The sequence below is a fragment of the Carya illinoinensis genome, chromosome 5 (assembly GCF_018687715.1).
Source record: "Carya illinoinensis cultivar Pawnee chromosome 5, C.illinoinensisPawnee_v1, whole genome shotgun sequence".
NCBI lineage: Eukaryota > Viridiplantae > Streptophyta > Magnoliopsida > Fagales > Juglandaceae > Carya > Carya illinoinensis.
In genome coordinates, this window is record NC_056756.1 from 47,847,334 (window position 1) to 47,870,899 (window position 23,566).

Genomic DNA, 23,566 nt, shown 5'->3' on the forward strand with positions numbered 1-23,566 from the left:
GTCCTTGCCACTAACCACCTCCCAAAAGAATCTTTTTCCTTTTTTGTTATAACTAACCCCTCGTGCCTTACACACACTATGACTTCACCTTTCTTTTTCTAGAGAGAGAAAGAAAGAGAAGAATTGCATATTGATCCGATTCAAGTCTTGTTCCCCCAAATTGCTTTTTCATTACCCTTTTGCTAATCTTGGTAGTAAATCACTCATCCATCTCAATAGCTCATTATATGCATACAATTGGAGAGAAAATTAACCAATCCGAGTTAAATATTTCCAAATTTTACAATTTAAACAATCTTTTTTATTCCAAAATAAAAGCGAAATAATGTTCCGTTGAATATATATAAAGCAAAAAAGAACATGCAGTTTTTTTGCTAAATAAAGGCAACATGCACAAATCAAAGCAAGATTTCTGTTCAATTACTTCTAGCGAGAGAGTTGTTGATAAGAAAAGTTACAATAAACAAAGCAAAGAAGGAAAAAACATGAGACTTAAAAGAGAGAGACAAAGAGACATGAAGCAAAGGATTTATGATGTCTTTGTGGGAATCTAATGCGTGGAATCATCTTCAATACATGTGCTAATTCTCCATCCATTATCGCCCTCTTCAACTGTATGTCTCTCTTTCTCTCATGCGATAGCAGAATTTGTTGTCTGGTTGTTCTTCGAGGAAGCCTAGTATGACATGATGGCAAAACTTGACCTCTATACATATTTGATTTTAGGGGGCATGTTTGGAGCTCTCCTTCAGACGGTCATAAAGCAGCAAAGCTATTTTTGGACAACATTATTTGTTGTTTGATTTGTTTGGTCTGTTCAATGTGACAATAAAAATCCATGGTACAAGAAAAATAATTAGATTTCATAGCCAAAAAAGCAAAAGCCATATAATTTCTATGAAAATAATAATTCTTTTCCTATCGTTTTGAAAAAAACAAAAAAAAAGACTTTCGTAGAATATAGAAGTTAGAGATCTATATATGTTTTCCTCTTCCCACATCACCTCTTTTGGTAGTGCATGCCATAGACCCCAAATTTGTGGTATGCCCTCACAAATGACCCATTCTCTCATTCTAAGTAGCACAAATGTTAATTAGGTCTTGATATTTGAAATGGAAGAATCTATTCTACCAAGGTACTAGTCAAATAAATCAATTTTTAGGTTTTGTTCTAATTCTAGTTTTTGTTACTTTTAATTACATAATTTAATAGCTCAAACTGTAGTGACATATAGGCCGGAAATATATATCTAGCTCTCTCTCTCTCACACACACAATATATTTAAATTTGCAACGAAAAAAAAAAATCATTTCTATAAGCATCAATCTCTAAAAGATTGTTCTTTGTACACAATCCGAAAAATTTACCAAAATAAAACCTTGCCCTTATCTTTTTTAAGATATTTATATGCAAACAATTCTTTTGAGATTTTATTTTGAATAAATTGGAGACATGAGGTATCATCATGGTCATACCTTAGCAATTGATGATGGCTCATCACTAGCCTAAACCCATATCATGCCTTCCAAAGAATAACCCACCAAATGAGCGCGGAAAACCTCAAAACATGTTGCTTCTCTCTCTCTCAAAGCCCAAGTACCCCCCAATAAATGGCTTCACTACCCTTAATAGAAAAAATGATGGGCTTAATTACTTAACACTTCACAAACAGAAGTATTAAAGTTAAGGGGTCATAGACGATAGAGTTGTTGTTATCTCTTTTAATTATTTAAATGGATTTATTAATTTTTTTTTATTAAACCTAATTTTGATAGACGCCAACCTTTAGGTTTTAAATATAATTTTATATGTTTACCATATTAAGCAAAGAATAATAAAATAAAAATATTAAAAATATGTTTACCATAAAAATATTTTATATGTTTACCATATTGAGCAAAGAATAATAAAATAAAAATATTAAAAATATTATAGAGAATCTCATCTCAATTCATTTCATTCCAACAACCAAACACCATTCAAAAATAATATTTTTTAATTTCAAAATTTCCAAAATTTTCAACTAATCATTACAATTTTACAAATTTTTCAAACAAAACATAAAAAACGATTGAACTTTTTCAAATTTCAAATTAAATAAAAGTATAAATATTAAAAAATTATATTATAATAAAATTTTAATTTTATAATATTTTTATTCAACTATTTCTCTTTCATTTTTCAAAACCTCATAAAATTTCTTAACTCAAATCATTTCATTACTATTCATAAATTAATTATTTCATTATTATTTACAGATTTTTCATTTCATCATATCTTATCTCAATATATAGACTAGACCTTAGCAGCTCATAGGCGCAAAGAAGATGCCAATGACTAGAAAAATCAGGTCGAGTGATAAGCATGTTTTATACGAATTACCATTGATATACTTTGGAAAATGTCAGGAATTTATAAGGTTGTGTAAACAAATTGAATTCGTAAGCGGTAAGACTTCACCGACTCGTGGAAAATCAAATTTTATTTGTTCAATTAATTTTAAAAGTTCTCCAAACAAAATATTTATAAAGACTAACTATATTCACCAACTCGTAGAAATCCAGTTTAGAAATTAATTTTGGATTCGGATTTCTAATAACAGATGGAATGAATTCTTTGATACTAACTCCTGTGGACACCACTACACCTCCATCGTTGCTGCCTTTTTTTACACATTCCTCCTCGACTTCATCTTCATCCTTCATTCTATTTTCTTCTTGCACTATCGATTTTTGTGTTTCTTTGATTGAATCCGTAGCTGCCAAGTCTTCTTCGTCCTCCGAGTCTTGCCAGTCCACGAGGGATTGCTTCAAAAACTTGTAACTTTTGTGGTATCAGTGGACCGAATTCCTTGAGTTGCTGAAGCACTTAATGAAGTTTTTTGCCATGAGCAACAAATTTATTTACTATTTCTTGAATCTTTGTTCTCTAAGGAGAATCGTATGACTTTATATACCAATTATTATTAACCCCACAAATTATATCGAACAAACCGCAAATGGAAAATGGAGAAACTTGGAAATATATTGATAATTAGGAAATGGCTCGAGGCAAATCGCAACCTCCCAATGAACCAACTTCTTACAAGATAATTCATAATAATCTTCCCTACCCTTTTTCCCTTCTCTTATGCTCTTCAGGAATGGCAAATTAGACTAATTAACAAAAGATGCGTGTACCGTAAAATGTTAAATTACAAAAGGGCAAATTGGTAATTAAGTAATATCCTAAAAATAACTAACTAGTTTCTAGAACACTTAAAATGAAACACATCGTCCCATTCTCTCAGCACTTCACTTATCTTTATTCCTTTTCAAGCTGCGTTTCGACTATAAGGTTTAAGGTAATGGGCCGATCCTTTGGGCTCCCAGCTAATAAACATTTTCTTCATGGGCCGAGTTACATAGATCGATAAGATCTTCCACGAGACCATTTTCGACGTGAGGGGGTGTTTTCCTTTCTTATTTTGTTGCGTTCAATGTCATTCATTTTTTCATGAAAACAATTTGGGCCATTTATTAATTTTTTCCAACTTTTCTTTAGTGTCATATTAAGAAAATCAATTTGTGGGGCCTTGACTAGGGGTGGATCCCTCGACAATTGCCTAAGCCCCCTGCCCCTTGAGCCGGCCCTAATTAAACTTACTTTTGAATGATGCCAACTTAATTTTTAAATAAATTTATATATGTATATCATATTGAGTAAAGAATAATAAAAATACAAAAAATATGTCTGATTATATATATACACTTTCATTAAAAGTATTTGTAATAATCTTGGTTTTTTCCATTATCTCATCTAAAATATTTAGGGCAGGTTTGATAGATGAGAATTCTCATCTTAAACTCAAAATTCACATCTCATCATTATAATTTTCTCAATTTCCACTCAAAATATAATAAAAAGTTTAATTTTTTCAAATTTTAAAACAATAATAATATTAAAAAAATAATATTTTAAACTTTCATCTCAAATTTAAAATTTTAATCTCTATTCCTAAACATTCGAACGTGAGGATTCAATGTTGAAACGTTTGAACCTATCCATAAATACGTTCGCACGTTTGTGGTATTACCGACTTAATGTTTGAACATATTGAGTAATTCGTTCGAATGTTAATCTTCAAACGGGCAGGACAAACATTACATTCAAACGTTCTAGTCTTCTAGCTAATTTCCTGAATGAGATCAAAATTATTATATTATTGAAAGTTCAATCCGATATAAATAAAACTTTAATGCACTTATAAAATTATATATATCCCGCCGGAATTATATATATATATAGTGGTCCAGCCCGCCTTCTATGAGACGACGTTGAGTATAATATTGTGGTGATCTACCAGTACTTGCAATTACATCAGACAAAGTACGTAATTTGAAAAATGTTGCTTAATTTTCTATTGTTTACAAATAATAATTTTAAAACAAATCCTTATGATCAAAATGAAAACTAACGTATTAATGTGATAAATTCGTATTTTAGTAGCATTCTAAGAACTTGATCAGGCTGGTTGCTTCCATGTGTCCATATATATCTTAACAATTTATAAATGTGAGACCGGCCACCGGCCACTTGTTAGCTGATTGACACATGGAATATTAATATATCCCGCCAGTAATAATATATGTGGATTGGTATTATCTAAATCATCAAAATGAAGAAAAAGTTATAATTAGGTCCACGGTCAAGTCGTACGTCGTGATGCAGTACTAGTGTATGGTCGTGAAGAAGATGCCAACGACAATAAAAATCAGCAGTACCAGAAACGGAGCAATATGGATAATGTAATTTCCTGCGAATTTATAAGCTTGTGTAAACAAATTTAATTATTAGATTAGCCTTCTAATTTCTTCCACTTATATAAATATAAAAGGAGCGTCCTTAAAAACGACATGATTAGTTAAATACTAGCTAGGCTGATCAGGCTCTAAAATTCGCCATGTTTATTTATTCCAAAATCTTCTTCGAAAGAGAAGATCAAGTGCTATAGCCAATAGAAAAACTTACTGAATGATATATAATTAATAGGAATAACAATTAATTCAAAACCTACCGCCCAATGAAGTTGCAATTGAATAGCACTGGAACTTTATGGAAAATCCAATGCAATTGTAAGCTGGAGTACTGCATATTTAAGTAAAGATCCCATACGATATATGGACGTTGCCACGTGATATGACTGATCTGAACCTTCCAACTCGCAAACCAATGTGAAGGGTTTAGCATGATTTGACCCAAAGTTTTTTAAATTACATTGTGATTAATTTGACTCTTGCTTCATGTGTGGTTGTAGTTATACTCAATGAATGATATATTCCCTCCATATATATATTGGATTATATATCTTTGAAATTTAATTGCACATAGTCCTGTAATATTAAAATTTATTTTTAATAAAGTGACTTATTTACATTAGTTGATTATGAAACAAATTGTAAAAGAGTTGTAATATTATTACTATAAAATAAAATAAAATAAAGATAACAGAAAAAACTGTAAAGTAAACCCATGGTTCCAACTTGGGTGATGGAGACCACCAAGCAGAAGATCATCTTCTTCTACAATGGCATGACAATGGATTGGAGATATCCTTTTGGTTGTTTTGTGCTCACTACAAGAAAACTGTTTATTTGCAGCTAGTTAATTCCAGTTAAATAACTATTTACAGTTAAAATTGGCTACAAATAATCTTTTAGTTACAATAAATTAATCACAAAAATTCATTTTTCTTATAGTAGCCGTATGTGTATATATGTGAAAGTGCAATACATGACACTTTCTTTTAATGAGTTGGAATCAGAGGCAAGGAGGTGAACTCTAATTTGTTAGCATAAGGATATTTTTTCACCATTTGCATTACAAGAACTTCGTGGGTTTTCCTCTTTTTTATAAAAAGAAAGTGAAAGATATAGATAAGGTTTACAATTAGTCCACAACTTTTGATTAATTCTTTCAACTAATTCGTTCAACCTTTTGATTAATTCGTCGAAGGATGCAAGTATTTCAAAGGAACAAAATAATAATTGGAAACGAGCTCTACTCTTGAAGATTTATTAGTTCACAATTAAACAAAGTGAAAACTAGCTTGAAATTGTTATCGTAATATTTAACCATCAATTGAACTATGCTTATTCAAGTACATGGCATCCATTGTGAGTAGTTTTAATACTCGCATAAAAGTATATATTAAGACTCAAGTAGGAGAGATCTAGATGACGGAAAGTTGTAAACGATCTCTCAAGTCAGATTTGAGCCATATATAACTTAAACTCTATCTTCACTAGATAATTTAATTAATGAATTATTAATTTGATAGTTAATACTAATAGTATAAAGTGAATTCATAATTTGATACAAACTTAGAATTTTATATATGACAAACAATTAATTAGAATCATTGAGTCACTGCCATTAATGATTAATGAGGTCACGCATTATGCATTACCAGTATACAATACAAAATGGGAGTCTTGGTAGACATCACTAAGGCAGTGTGTCTACCATAAGAGTACTAGTCAATAGAGATTAGCTCCTTCCAAAGTACCAAATTTTATTCGAAACAAATATGATCATATCAAGTTCATATATAAGAAGCAACCTTGAATTCCTTTATAATCATTCCAACATCAAAAGTAATAATGTTCAACTACAACATGATTATTTCAATATCTTCAAAACAAACTCTTAAAACTTAATCTGATTCGGGAATGACCTCCAACTCTTGGCCTAAATGTGTCATAGGCTTCCATGCATGGATTCTCGTAGGGCCTGGGGAGGCAAAAGGATTAGGAGGCATAATTAATTTATCTACTTCTCCTTCCAACATTTGAACCACAAGTTTCACAGAAGAACAATCCATTGGGTGCCACTGGATGCACTGAAGTCCCACGATTGCTAGTTCTTTTGCAATTTTCATATTTCCATCATCCTCGATAAAAACTCATGTTGGCGTGAGTTATATTTGGAAACAAAGAAATTATAGGCAGCCTATATTAGCAAGACCCCGTATGATGTAGATAAAGAGTCAAGCGTGATTCTAGTCGAAATTGTAGTATTGATAAGTTTAGGTTTCCATTCTTGTTATTTATGTATATCATTCCTATTGTAAACGTGTATTTGAAATATATGGAATTACTGAAGTTTGACATGGTATTAGAGCCATATGATCTCTAGCTCTCTGCTCTTGCTCCTTAAACTTCAACACGTTCTTCTTTCTCCTTGTCGATGGCGAATTCCGACAACTCCCACACATCTGTCGATATGTCCCAACTATCTGACTTCATCCTTGAGTTGACTACCAAGATGACCAAAGTTTTGAACAAAGCCCAGTCCCCGAATATTACCATCGAAACTTCCGCTACCCCGATCGACATCATGTTGGATGGTTCCAACTATGCCCTATGGTCCCAGGTTGTCGAGATGTATATCTCCAGCAAAGACAAACTGGGATATATCAATGGTGACTCTCCCAAACCGACCCCTCATTTCGCAAGTGGCGTACTGACAACGCGATTGTTAAAGGTTGGTTAATTAACTCCATGGACTCCTCACTGATCGGCAACTTTATTCGTTTTCCCATGGCTAAAGCAGTTTGGGATTCCGTTGCCACTGTTTATTTTGATGGTAGTGATACCTCTCAAGTTTATGATCTCCGATTCCGTGTGACTCGACTGTGGCAAGCATCTAGTACTCTTGAAAAATATTACATTGTCGCCTAAATCCTATGGAATGCCCTATTGATATCCAGCACTATAATAGACTCACTCAAGAAGATCGTGTTTATGTCTTCTTGGATGGACTTGATGATCAACTAGACAAAATCCGTGGTGATGTCCTCCAGATGAACCTGTTTCCTACTGTCGAATGCCCATGTTCGATGAGAGGCCACCAGACAGTAGGTGATGACCACAGGGGATGTCGAAGTCACCCAGGGAGCAGTTTTAGCCTCCAAAGGCCTCACGTTGAGCCCCTCTGTCCATGGCAAATTTGCCAAGACCCAACCTCCCACCAATGGTACCAAATGCTCTCACTGTGGCATCCAGACACACACTCAGGATAACTGATTTAAATTGCATAGGTACCCTGACTGATGGCATGACCTACAAGCCCAGAAATGCCATGACGTTGCTGACATTGATGAAGGTACAAGCAAGGCTGCTGCCAAACCACACCTTTCTCTCATTCCGCAAGCCGCACGGTCCTAGGATACCTCTCCTCACTCGGACCCAGGTACAATTGGTTTTGCTCTTCTTAGTCCTCATAGAGATGCGAACAGCTTTGCTTGGCTTCTTGATTCTGAGGCCACTGACCATATGACCTTTGATGCCAAGGACTTCTCGGAGACTTATCCTCCACGACGCACTAGCATTGCCAATGCTGATGGCATTATCTCTCTAGTAACTGGAGCAGGCTCTATGAATTTATCTCCCTCTCTACATTAATCTAACACTTTACTTGTCTCGTCACTTTCCCATAAATTGTTGTCTATAGGTCAAATTATTGCTGACCTGGGGTGTGTTGTATTAATTTACCCTACTTTCTGTCTTCTTTAGGATATTCTCACCAAGAAGATAATTGGGCGTGGTACTAAGCGGGGGGGATTATATAACGTGGATGACTTCATTATGGGATGGGCACATCACATGCACCATCCTACTAATGCTAAAGAGAAACAGATTTGGCTTTGGCATCGTCGCTTGGGGCATCCATCATTTATCTATTTGAAGCATGTTTTTCTTGATTTGTTTATGCATTTACAACCTTCTACTTTGAAATGTGACACTTGTATTTTGGCCAAAAGCCACCGAACCACATTTCCGTTGAGCATGAATAAAAGTGACACTCCATTTGCGTTAATTCATTCTGATGTATGGGGTCCCTCACCTATTACTACTTTGTCAGGATTTCATTAGTTTGTCAAATTTGTATATGATTGTACCCATATGACGTGGCTTTACTTAATGAAACACAAAGATGAAGTTGTTATTGTGTTTGAAACCTTTCATGTTATGGTTTGTACTCAGTACGACGTAAACATTTAGGTTCTCCGCTTTGACAATGGTGGCGAATACGTCAATCACCGACTTCAAACTTATTTCACTCACCATGGTCTTATTCATGAAACTTCATCCCCACAAACACCATAACAAAACATTGTTGTCGAGCAGAAGAACAGGCATCTTCTTGAGACTGCTCACGCGCTTCTACTTGGTGCTCAGATGCCAAACGGTTTTTGGCCCGATGCCGTATCTACTGCGGTTTATCTCTTCAACCAGATGCCGTCCAAGGTCTTGAATTTTCAAACCCCACTTCATGCTCTGTCCACCTGTGTGTCACTCCCCACGGCACTGATGCTTCCTCCTCAGGTCTTTGGTTGTGTTGCATTTGTACACCTCCATAAGAATCAACGTAACAAGTTTGATCCGTGTGCACTTCGCTTTCTCTTCTTGGGCTATACTACTCATAAAAAAAGGTACCGTTGCTATGATCCTACAACCCGGCAACTTTACGTGACTATGGATGTATAGTTCTTGGAGACTGATCTATTCTTTTCTCCTTCAACATCAAATTCTCCTTTTTAGGGGGAGACAAATGGTGAAGAGTTGAATTGGTTGAGACTTGATGGAAGCGCTTCTCATGATACCGAAGTGGGTGTTAGAGACAGATCAATGCATGAGCGTGCTTATCCGAATGGGACAAATGATAAGCCAAGTTCTCATGAGCCGAATGAATATGGTGATTTGTATGAACCACATGAGTGTGATGATTCGAATGGACTGAATGCTAAGTCACCGCATGAGTTTGATGATTTGTATGGACCGAATGCTAAGTCAGGTTCTTTGTTGAGTTTTGAAGACAGTATATGTCTTGATGTGGAGCCCAATATATGCATTAGTGTTCCGATACCATCTGTGATAGAAGATGAATCCCCCTACTCTGAAGTACCTGCTTGTCCATCTCCTGAGAATAATCTTGGGGTAAGTAATCTCACTACACCTTTACGTTTTGATAACATAGACATGTATGTGGGATATACCTTACCTTTCAGGCACAACCATGGCAAGCCACCCAATAGATATTCACCAGACTTTGAAGAGCGAAGATCAAGGTACCCAATCTCCAACTATGTCTCCACCAAGGACTTCCCTGGACCTCTCAAAACTTTTGCACAAGAGCTCTCCTTGTGTAAGGATCCCACTAGCGTCTAGGAAGCATTAGAAAGCCCAAGGTGGACCCAAGCTATTGAAAAAGAAATGAAGGCACTACTGAAAAATAATACATGGGCTCTCATCCCATTACCTGAAGAAAAAAAAAAACAGTAGGGTGCAAATAGTTGTTCTCTATTAAACACAAGCCAGATGGATCTATTGAGTGGTACAAAGCAAGGCTGGTAGCGAAAGGATATACACAAACATATGGCGTTGACTACCAGGAGACTTTCTCACCGGTAGCCAAGCTTAATACAGTTAGACTGTCATTATCTCTTGCAGCAAACTTCGACTGGCCTTTGCATCAATTTGATGTGACGAACGTGTTCCTCCACGACGATCTTGAAGAAGATGTTTACATGGATGTCCCTCCAGGATACATGGCACCCTAAAAAATCGAAGTAGTGTGTAAATTGCAGCGATCTTTGTATGGATTGAAACAATCGCCACGAGCATGGTTTGGGCGGTTTAGCTTGGCAATAAAGAAATATAGCTTCAAACAAAGTAATTCTGACCATACTTTGTTTCTAAAGCATCAACAGGGCAAGGTAATAGCTTTGATAGTTTATGTAGATGATATGATTATCATAGGGGATGATGCAGAAAAAATATCTCGAATTGAGAAAGAATTGGCTACCAAGTTCAAGATGAAGAATTTGGGAGGACTCAAGTATTTTCTTAGAATTGAAGTGACAAGGTCTAAACATGGTATATTTCTTTCTCAACAAAAATATATACTAGAATTGCTAGCAGATGTGGGAATGTTGGAGTGTAAGCCTGCAGACACCCCAATTGTTCAGAACCACAGACTTGGAGAATACCCGAGCCAAGTTCCAACTGATAAAGGAAGATACCAAAGGTTAGTTGGTAAACTCATTTATCTCTCACACACTCATCCAGATATTGCATATGCTGTGAATGTTTTAAGTCAGTTTATGCACAATCCAAGTATGAGTCATATGGAAGCAGTGATTTGAATCCTTCAATATTTGAAGTCATCTTCGGGCAAAAGGCCTTATGTTCTCAAAGCATAATAGTTAGCTGAAAGTTGAGGGCTATACGGATCCGGATTGGGCAGGTAATATCACTGAAAACATATCAACCTCAGGGTACTTTATGTTTGTTGGAGGAAACCTTGTAACCTGGAGAACTAAAAAACAGAAGGTGGTGGCATTGTCAAGTACTGAAGCTGAATTTAGGCGAATGGCTAAAGGTCTTTGTTAGCTCCCCTGGTTGAGAAAGCTCCTAACTAAAATTGGTTTTGCTCTTACTTTAGATATGGACATGTTTTGCGACAATAAGGCGGCAATTACTGTTTCTCACAACCCTATCCAACATGATCATACTAAACATGTGGAAATAGAACAACACTATCTTAAAGAAAATCTGGAAGCAAAAACAATTCGGTTTCCATTTGTGAAGTCTAAAGATCAATTACCTGACCCAAAATAAAAATATAAATAAAAAATATTACCCGACCTAAAATAATAATTTAAAACCCAAACTCAACTCAAAAATGTTTTACATTAAAATAACTTAAATGTAATACACTAAAAAAAATATTACAAGGAACCGAGTAGAAACAAGCCCGCATGCGTCAAAGTCCAACGAAAAACATGCGGCCCACGTGAAACCCATCCAAAACACCTAATCGACTAAGTTTTCATAAAATAAAGGGGCATAAAGGTAATTTAAATTAACACTTCTCTTCTACCATCTAGGTTAACAGGGGTATATAAAATTTCCTTTTAAGGCCACTGCACAAGAGGAAGATCAACAATGTGCAGCGGCAGCACTTACCCAAGGAAGAACAAAGAGACAGTGGCACCATGGGAGGGCGTGACAGATGCTGGGCTGAGGTGATGTTGCGGTGAAGACACCACCGATTTGGGTGGCTAAACACGGGGGAGAGATAGATGAGAGAGAGAAGATGGAGATGAAGAAGGAGACGAGGGAGGTAGAGAAGTCGTTGGAGATACTCACTGAGAGGCTGCAAGAGGCGGCGTCAAGGTGGCTGGTGAGATGGAAGACCATGGAGTGGCACGTGGGTGAAGGAAAGGTGGCTGGGTTAACTCATGGTGGGGGAAAAAATTTTCCAAAACTCTGTTTTGGGGGGCTAAAAACAGAGGCTCTCATTGAACATCCGAAGGTAGCAAGCATGGGGTTCACGGCACAGGGAGACAGTGGTTTGGGGTTGCTTCCGTGGATGAGCTTACAGTGGCTTGGGCTGCTCTGTTTTCGGGAAGTAAAACAGAGGGTCCTCCGCGAGGTTGAGAGGTCTGGGTGGAGGTTTAAACTGCTGCGTGATGGAGGCTGCATGCGTGGAGTTGGGCAGCATTGGAGCTGTGGTGGGTCTGCAATGCTTAACGTGGGGGAGAATGAGGGGTGGGTGCTCTGTACGTAGAGAGAGGTTGCGGCTTGAGGTTTTTTTATGCAGGAAAATCTAACCGAAGTATATATAGGGAACCAAAAAATAAAACCTAGGAAAAGAGACGTGTATGAAGAGGGAAATGGACGTTATACGTCATGAAGTGGAGTCAAAGAGCCTGTCCAACTTTTGCAATACGTGAAAATAAAGTGATAAAATTAAATAAATAAATAAACAAATAAATGAATTGACTATTTCTTGAACCTTGACTCAAACTTAAAATAAAATCTAACTTGTTTAAAAAAAATTATATCGGTCCTTAAAAAGAATTTTAACTTAAATGATAAAACTGACGGAAATCTTAATTTATCAAAAGAGATATTTAGACCTGTAGTCTATTTAAAAAAATATATTTAAAAACTCAAATAAATTTTTCACACATAAAATAAAAATTGAAAATAACTTAGCACTGAACCCGTGCGTTACATTTAGAGAGTCGAATATTGTCGATGCCCCGTTGATGCCATATTTACTCGAACCATATCTTTTTATGCATATTTGGAGTCAGGAATATTTGAATGATATTAATGACTATTTGGGAGTATTTTGATTTTATATTGGAATATTAGGTGCTTATTGAAAAGACAAAAAGGACCAGAAAGTGAGTGCATTGTACTTGGAGATGCTTCTGTAATTAGTTACTTTTATTTTGGAATTGCAGTGGCCTCGAATATTCCGTGTTGATTATGGGCATCAGGAAACTGCTTCCAAGTTTGGAAAACACCCGAGATCTTTTCAGGTATTGACCAAGCGGTTTTTGGGCGATGAGAATGGTGCTGTGAAAGGACTTGAAATTGTACGCGTCCACTGGGAGACGGATGCTAGTGGAAAATTTCAGTTGAAGGAAGTTGAAGGCTCTGAGGAGATCATTGAGACTGACCTTGTCCTACTTGCCATGGGATTCCTTGGCCCAGAGTCGGTTAGTTTCTTTACTTTGCTTAGCCCTTACAATTTACCTGTAGATTGAAACCAGTTGCCAAGTTAAGCTCCTTTCCTACATAAAAGCAAAGAAAAATTCTTCTTGTCATCCTTATACTTCATACATCATATTTATTTTATTTTTTTTTTCATTTTTTCTATAATAAATATGTAGTGTGTGGATGATAAATAAAATAATTCAATTAGTTTAATAAGAATAAAATGAAATATGAAATAAAAAAATAAAAAATAATATTTTAATATATAAAGTGTGTAGTGTGGGATGATGTGTAGCATTCCTCGCAAGCAAATACTACTTAGATAAAAATTGTTGTTCCAAGTTGTCTTCTCTGCTGACGTTTAGTGGTATTCTGCCATTTGATTTTCCAGATTGTAGCATAGAAGATGGGATTATCAAGGCTGAGTATGGCCGTTTCTCAACCAATGTGGATGGTGTCTTTGGGGCTGGCGATTGCCAGCGCGGACAGTCCTTAGTGGAATGGGCGATCTCTGAAGGCCGGCAAGCAGCCGCACAGGTTGACAAATATCTCATACAAGTGGAAAAAGACCTTGCTGTTAGCCCTGTGATCCGGGAAGACCTTATCAAAAGGCATAATGGTCTTCCCAATAGGCACCAAGACAGCAGCAAACACACAGTAATGACATAGGCGACCTCGATTTTCCTCCCTATACAGTATTTTAGAGAAAATGATACATAGAAAATTATTTATATGTTGATCTTTCTCACGGGCAACAAATGATGCTCAATTCACAGACAACAGGAGGAAGAAGTGGGTTCATTGGGGTTGGCAAGGATTTGCAGAAAGCAGGAACTATTTTCAATTGGGCTGTTACTGGGTATTATAGGTTTTCGAATGTTGTGTTAAATCTCTTCATCAATTGATGTTTATATTTTCTACCCCGTGATGCTTTAAAAGGTTAGGCTCATGTAGTTGTTATTAAGAAATAAATGTACAATTCTTTTTTCTTAATCATTGATTAAGAATTACATGTTGGAAATTCTTGATACCGTATGAAATGTGAGTTTTTGAGGTTGCTAAGCATGCTTGAATCTGCTAGCTCCGAAATCTTTTGACTCGAATACTTTTGAGTTGGATCTCATTTGTGCACATTTGGATCTCTACACGTGATCTTAAACAAGGATGAGAATTGTGGGGCCATGAAAGTATAAATAAAACGGGAAGAAATTTGTTGTTAATATGATAATTTGCACGTGTATATACCCACCCAGATAGAAATTGGCTGAAAATAAACATTAGTATTTAACGATACAAAGTTACAGCAATCAAGGGTTATCCAACCAAGTGTGATTCTCAATTCTTTTTCAACTTGGACCCTAAGATCTGGATGCCATCTGATAGAGCAAATATGCGGAATTTGACTTAATTCAATCAGTGAATGAGTTGTTCGTGAATATGAAAATATTATCGATTATTAAATAATACAACTTGTATAATTTTTTTGTTTGTAATTTTTTCCTCTAAGGTTGAAAATGCATATTTATATTTTTTCAAGATGTAATTCGTTTTTTGTTATGTCTTTTGTTTTAGAAAAAGAAAAAAACACATAATTTCTTGGACTTTGTGCATAGTGTCTGCTGGACTTTTGTCATAGAGTGTATCCTCACTTCGTCTTAGATAGAGCATGAGGTTTGTTAACTCTGTCTTGGACAGAGTTGTGCTGTCTCTCATACTGTGGTCTGTAGAGATTTGCAGCATGGACTAGATTATGTCAGTCACAGTTGTGTACTGAAGAACTACTTATGTTATAGTTGGCTTGTAATGTATGTTTTAAGTCAAAGTTGTAATATCTATTATTAATAAATGCAATATGTTTTATTAAAAAAAAAAAGGTGTAAAAGTATATCTTTCTTTATAATGAGAATATCTTGCATAACTTTGCATTTAAATTTTTTTACAGCATTATCTTTCTTTATAATGAGAATATCTTGAACATTTAAAAGTATAAAAGAAAATCATGTTCATAATACTAAGCATGTTTAGGTCCTTACAAATATAATCGTCACCATTAAAGATATATTTGTCAAAATTAAGTAAATCTTGAATAATTTCGAACTATAGCCATGTTTTTGGAAAGAGAAAACCTCCTCTTTCCCACGAAACACTAGTTAAGGTGAAGTCAGGGTGTGACACAAGAAGAACGTCTAGTTCTAGGCGCTTGGGCGAGTAGCGGTTGATTGCCAAACCATTCTTGTAAAGCATAGCTTCTTATTCTTCCTAAAGCTCTGCACCTCGAGGCCCCTATCACGTAAGGCGTTTCATCAGGCGCCTACCCCTCGAACTTCCATTTCAATGTGTTGCCTAAATAATAAAAGAACTTATTCATGAATATAAAATTTAACATGGCGACAAGTTTGAAACTCAACTCGTGTTTAAATAAAAATTAAATGAATACCCTAAGTCCAATTACTAGAATTCCATGTGTGAAATTCAATACGAATTTCCTTTTCTGATAAACTCTCATTTCTTTGTGCCAAATACCTATCAAACCTGTAGGGGTTATATGCCAAATACCAGCCTACTGTGGAAATTCTAAAAAAAAAAAAAAAAAAAAATAGGAGAATATGGTCCGACGGAGAAGAGTAAATCAAACGAATCCATCCATTATGTCTGGACGGATCAAAGCAGGTCCTGTGATCCTTTCCTCAAAACTCCTTTGCATTCTATCTGTTACATAATTACCATAACAGAGTATTTTAATTGCATTATTATGCCAAATGATATACAGAAGATCCAAAAGTCTAGATCGATTGCAACTCCATGGTACTAGTTCTTGGTTAGATCAGAAGCATCCACCCAACTGCAAAAGATCATAGGAACAAAACAAAATCAATGCAAGTATCTAGTTGAAGAGTTGCTGGCTAAGCGGGTTTGATTTTCTAATCCAAGTGCCTGTACCTACTAATGAATGCATTGGATATTTATTTTTCTTTTCGATATTATGAATGCATTGCATAAAATCAAGTTGTCATAACAGGTTTTTTTCCATCATTAGTTTCCAGAAAATATAATCCAACTTCTTGCCAAGGGCTATGTACCCCTAGGATTGGTTGGGATGCTGTTCCTGGACACCCGGTGCCAATAAAAAAAAGAAAAGAAAATATAAACCATCCAAGGCTCAATTAGGCAGGAACTTTTCCATAAAACATAGAGCCCAAAACAAAAGTATCTCAGGGGTCTGTGGAAAACCCATTTAGACAAATTCTAAAGTATAGAGGTTAAGATCAGATATGATATATCCCAGATTCAAATATTTGAATTTTGATAATGTCAGGAGATATTTTGCTCACCAGAATAGCCTCTATCTCTTTGTCCGAGACTGGTGTTCGTTTTGGCTGAAGAGAAGCTTTCCCTCCCACAGCAGTGTTTGTGGGTGCTGCTGGAACATCTGACTTTGAAATGGTAATGTTACGAGCATCCCTACTTTGAGCTTGAGATGTAGAATCTGTGCATGGAAAATTATGGAAATCTGAAATAGAAATATTTGTAAATATACACTAAGAAGAAAACTATCAAAGCAAATTAGCAAATCTGTACTTGAGATTGATTCAAGTAAATGCCCTAGTGTAATCCAAAAAAATAAATATGGGGAGAGACATGCCTTACCATGCCTTTAAGTATGGTTAATCATTGAGAATACCTCAGTAAATAAAAGAAAAAAAAGAGTAGAAATACTTCAAGTAATGCTTAAAACTTCACACAACCAAATATACCTTATCTGCTCAACCAAAAAACATAGCAGTATCCAAAATGTCATATATGCATTAATCATGAAGCCATTTCCCATCTCCTCAGGATTTCATTTAAGTATAACGTATCAAAATATATGGCCTATAAAAAAAAGTATCAAAATATATGGAACCATTTTGAATCAAACCTTTTGGTACCATCAAATCTGCGAGTGATAAGCACAGCAGGGGGAAGAGGAAGATCTTTGTTTGTACATTGATTGGAGACAAACATTCTTAGGCACGATTAAGTTAAATAGGCATACAGGGCAAAGGCAATACACAGACCAACAGACTACACAAAGGAAAACTGACATGTCATAATGCCTTGCCTACACCATTGATGAAGCTTAGATTCTTCAAAATGAATAAACAGAGAGGGTTCGAAAACTAGCCAGTTTATAAGTACCTGGGTTTCAGCAGAGACATCTTGATCAAATTGTGGTCTGATATAGCGATATGGTGCAACTTAAATAAGACTTTAATAAATTAATTTATGAGGAAAAGGCCTCGTCCCTTTACATGGGATCAGCTAAAAAACCTTCATCTGATCATTATAACATTACAAAACATTCTTCATGCAGATATCACATCCTTGCCAACCTTACCTTCTGGTTTTTAGTGCCCTCAACCAAAGATTTATTGATGAATGCCATGGCCTTACCTCTTCTCAGGAGTGAAATCAATTATCTATCTTACCCATATCTAAAGAGTCTCAGCCAACATTTTCTGACAATTTCCCTAATTAGTAGTACGTGAATCTTTTAATTGATGCAATCAAGCCATCGACATGAGCGAATTCTATGGTATTGTGAAATGATAAGCCCTCTTGTCTTGACCTTACCCTCATAATTGGCCTATATTGCCTCGCTTAGTTTTTGTGATGCCCAACTTATTGTACTAGTCCATACAACTGCAGCCATAAAGTCCATGCTAACGTCACCTTTTCCTAAAGTTATGGTTACCAAGCCCACAATCTCATCCATCTTTTTCCACCTCATCCCTTATTTGTGCTGAAAACTAACTTTTCATCACAAAGGCAAGAAACTGATCAGTGGGCTACGCAAATCTGCTGCTGCAGCATCATAATATATATCATGTCATGCCGCTTATATAGCTTCTATTCTTAAAAATTTGAATAAGCCTAAGGTGTACCATTCATGGTCATGATTCAGTGGTGCCTGGACTTTTGCACAGATATCTCAACCAATCTATTTACAGAAGACAGGATAAAAATTGAAAAACACCTTACCAGATTAAATCTGTAGAAGAACAAAAGGGAAGCCGAAAATAACCTGTATAATGGAGAAGAAAATAGTTTGATTGGTATAATTGAGCTCAGTAGTCAGTACTACTCATAAAGCCGTCAATGAGTCTTATTACTCACAAGAGAATCAGCATGGCCTACATTTCTTTACATTGTCTCCTTTGTTGCGGCATATAAATTCTCATAACCGAGTTAACTTGAGTAAATCCCTAATGAATCATATATTATTGGAACGGCTGTGAAACCCACTCTTCTCAATGATACCATAGCTCTCGCATTTCTCCTCTCAAACCATGACCTTTCTGACCTCCTGTTATCCTTGTAATGCCCCACTGGGATACTAGAAGACCTAACATTCAATCTAGGGTGAAACATTAAAAAAAAAAAAAAAAAAAAAAAAACCAATATGCCATTATTGGTCTTTCACGAAATAGCTCAAAGACATCTCATTACCCTTCTGCCAATCTTGGTAGACAATCGCTCATCCATCTCAATAGCTCATGATAAACATATAATTGGAGAGAAAATTAACCAATCCGAGTTAAATATTCACGAAATTTACACTTTATATAGTCTTTTTTCTTCCAAAATAAAAACGAAATAATGATCCGTAGAATATATATAAAGGAAAAAAAAAAAAAAAAAAAAAAAAGCAACATGCACAAATAAAAGCACAATTTCTGTTCAATTACTTCTAGCGACAGAATAATTGAGACGAGAGAGAAAGAGACCTGAAGCAATGGATTTGGGGTGTCTTTGCGGGAATCTAATGCGTGGAATTCTCTTCAAGACATGTGCTTCTCCACCCATTATCGCCCCCTTCAAATTTACCTCTCTCTCTGAACGATTGCAGAATTTGTTGTCTGGTTATTCTTCGACGAAGCCTAGTACGACATGGCAAAATTTGACCTTTATGTTTGGAGCTCTGCTTCGGGCGGTCGTACGGTTGTTTTGGATAACATTATTTGTTGTTTGATTTGTTTGTTCGGATCATTATGACAATAAAAATTCATGGTAAAAGAAAAATAATTAGATATCATAGCTAAAATAGAAAAGCAGCCCTATAATTTTTATGAAAATAATAATTCTTATCTTTGTTATAAATGCATGAATGTTCTTTGTGGATGAAAATTTAGATTCTACCTCTTAAAATTTTAGCTTATTTAAATCTCAATTCTTGAAATTTCTGAATTCATAAATGTATTTTTTATCACCTTAACATATTCCTTATCTTTGTATGCCTATAAATGAGTGTCTTGAAGATCATTTGTACAATATAAAAGAAATTGAAGTGAATGATATTAAGCTCCTGAATAACTAAGTTTATATTGCAATAATTCAATTCTCTTTCTATTTAATTTGTTAGAATCCCTAAGAAAGTGGCCACGGGCCAAGCCTCGTCATGACCATTGACATGCCTCGATAGCCTCATCGACGAACCACAGGCACGCCATGGCCCATGCCATGACATGTCCTTGCCGTAGCCAGCCAGCACGTAGCAGTACGCTAGTAAAGTTAGTGACTAGGCCAGCTTGTAACAGCATGCACAGCATAGTGTGCACGCGTAGGCCACTAGCTTGCCCAGTGCGCAGGCTAAGCTTGGCCATGCGCACAACCCACTAGCTATGCAAGCGCATGGGAGCACTAGCCATGCACAAGGTCAAGCCATGTGCACAGCAGTCCCAGCCATGCACCAAGTCAATCATCACGGCAGCTAGGGGTGCTACCCGCATATGTGGGGGGATGGAATTCCATCCCGCCCCCGGGAGGCGGGGCAGGGCCCCCCGCCCCGGTGCCGGGGGGGGCAACGCCTCGCCCCCTGCCCACTTCAGGAACACTATGTTTCGTTGGGCTTAAAAAAAAATTTGGATCTAAAAAATATTTTTTTAGACCCAAATTATTATATAATTAAATCGTAAATTAAAATTTATATATATAATAATAATTTAAAAACTATTAACACAAGAGAGTGAGACTTGTTCACAAGATTGCAAATGACATGGACACCCTAAGCCACCTTATATAGAACTCCAATGCCATACAAGAGTCTTACTTGAGCAACGTGGGACTTAATCTCACTCTCTTGTGACTCTTATGAACAAATCTAACAAATTGTAATATATATTTATATATATACAATTTGTAAAATATAAATATATATTTATAAATATAAACTAAAGTGCGGGGCGGGGGAAAAGCGAGGCGGGGTTGAGCCCTGCCCGCCCCCCGCCCCCCGCCCCCGCTTAGTATATTTCATGCGGGGCGGGATGTGCGGTGCGGGGTACCCCGTCCGCCCATGCGGAGGCGGGGCGGACGGGGGCAGGGTGGCGGGGGGCGGGCCCCCGCTGCCCACCCCTAACGGCAGCAACCCCCATGGCCCATGCCATGGGCCATTTGAGCCAAGACTTGCACCTAGGCTAGTCCCACGGCTAATCCTAATATTATTACTTATTATCTATTTATTATTTCTTTTATTTTAAAGTCTTTTATTATTTATGAGACCTACTAGTGTTTCCACTTTGTAAACTTATTAGTAGGACTCTTAGTATTTCATTTTGCATCTTTTGGCAAATTCCTTAGTTGACGGATTGTTTGTTCTTGATATCTATTTTCGGTACTTAGCACTTGGGCTATTTGGGTACAACCTATGTGAATCCCAAATAGAGGATCTTTACCTTAATGTTTGTGGATGGGTGATGATTTATTTATCAATCTTATGATCAGTTTCATTTCTCTTTTTCATTGTTGATTTACTTTCTTTGTAATTTTCTTTTTGCATTCATCATCTTTGCAAATCCATCATTCTTCACGCCATTCTCCATTCCATTGGTTCATTTATCCATATAGTACACTAAATCTACTTTTCCAAGAAGATCTAGCCGTGTTGGCCAATTCCATATACATCCTACCTACCAAATACTATTTTAACCTGTATCCATTTATATTCCATCATAGATCTATTTCATAAAATCATAAAACCCTAGATCTAGTGCCTCCAATATTCCTAGCCATAAACCTTAGATCCATAAGGAATTCCTATATTTTAGAAAACCCTAACCCTAGCCTCACTTCCATAATTACTACATTACCCTAAGAGGCGTCAACCATAAACACCAAATCCTAATTTTCCCTAAGTGGCACCAACCCAAGAGATACACCACAACCCATCCACAACATTCCATACATCATATTCATTCCATATATTTCTCAATCCACAACCACAATACAAACCATCATTATACACCAAACACCATTACTCAAGTTCCATACTCAAGTAAAGACAAGCAAGAAGACGAGGCACTTCAGTTATCTTAAGGAGAAGCGGAGCGAGAAGATCTTAATGTTTAGGGACTAGACCGAGGTCCCTAATATTATTTTACAACGCGTTATCAGTATGAAACTCTAACCAACCGTTATGTTTTTTTTTTTTTTTTTTTTAATATTTAGCAAGATACTTAACTAACATTCTCCAACAATGTAAGTTTTTCTTCTATAAGTATTGATATTTGCATACAGTGATATAAATCATTTTATGAAATATTGATATGATCTGTATGACATTATATAAAGTATGATGTTATCATATCAATGCGATAGATATTCTTGTTTCACATATGTTAGTTTGACTTTAAATATTTCTTTCTCTCATTCAATACTTAATGTATTTGTTATATATCATGTTAAATCTTACAAAACTCAAATTTGGTACCCTCAATGTTTTTGACAACAATTATTTATCACAGATCATTAATATTGAGATTCATCTTGATGCAATGAATTTTGGAAAAACTATAAAGAAGTAAATAAGTATCCATACAGTATCACTCTAAAATATCTATTGATTCTATGAGATAGTTTAAGGGAGAAATACGTGTACTAGAAGACCGTGATCTAAAAACTCGTTACAATTGAATGCACTTGAAATTGCAAGATTACTTATGAATACAACTCTACACTTCTAAAAAAAAGGCTCACAATTGAAATTGTGTAAAGAAAAAACCACTAACAATGATATGTTTGAAATAAAGCATATAATGTATTTATGCCTTGAATGTGCTTCTATAATAGCAATATCGAAAACAAAAGTTCACTTAAGTATTCAGAACTAATATTTTGTTTACTAGTGGTTGAACAAAATAACAAGCTATTAATAAAAAATAAAAGTCACATCCAACTAATTTTACTCCATTCCATGAAGCAAATGGAATCTCATTTCATTATGATAAAAGAAGAAAAACACTACTCTCATCGAGGATTTTCACCGATTTGCTTTTTTTACTCAATAGTTAAGGAAATGTGTTTTTAATGAATTTGTGATTTTTTAAAAAAAAAATAAAGAATTTTTAAGGGGTTTTAAAAAATGTTTGAAAAAAAAGAATTGCACACTCGGTGAGCACTCTCGATGACTCCCCTTAGTGGGTGTAGCATCACCAATCAAAAAAAAAAACATGGATGTGAATGTGGTAGAAAAAACTATCGGAATCAATGAGAACGCACTCAAAATTTTTCAAAGAGAATTGTTACATATGACCAAAAGTGGAACCATACTGTGATAAAGTAAGATTAAAACAAAGGTTTACAGAATAAGCACGTAAATAAATATGAAGAAAAATGTCACACGTGTGGTATGAAAGGGCATTGGTCATGTATATGTCGTACGTCTAAACATTTGGTGAACCCATATCAAGCATCTATAAATGAAAAAGAAAAAAATGTCAAAATAAATTTTTCGGACCACAATGATCCAAAAAATCATCAACTTATTTTGATAATTCTAATATGACGGTCCTAACTCATTTCGATATATTTTATTTCTTTGTGAATTCTAAAGGAGATAATGATCTTTTGATCAGTGATGCATATGAATTAATTTTCTTTCTTTATAATCAACTTATGTTTGAATTATTATCTTTTAATACATCTTGTTAATTTTTTTTATTGTATTGATAATATTTTATACATGTTTTTGTTT

At 35.6% G+C, this 23,566-nt stretch overlaps 1 long non-coding RNA gene across 1 annotated transcript; it reads left to right on the forward strand.

Annotated features, from left to right (window-relative positions):
• Nucleotides 1-13,137: 13,137 nt before the first annotated feature.
• Nucleotides 13,138-14,616, forward strand: LOC122309642. The gene is made up of 2 exons (XR_006242477.1): nt 13,138-13,559; nt 13,949-14,616. It is a non-coding gene; the product is annotated as an uncharacterized LOC122309642 (long non-coding RNA).
• The last annotated feature ends 8,950 nt before the right edge of the window (nt 14,617-23,566 follow it).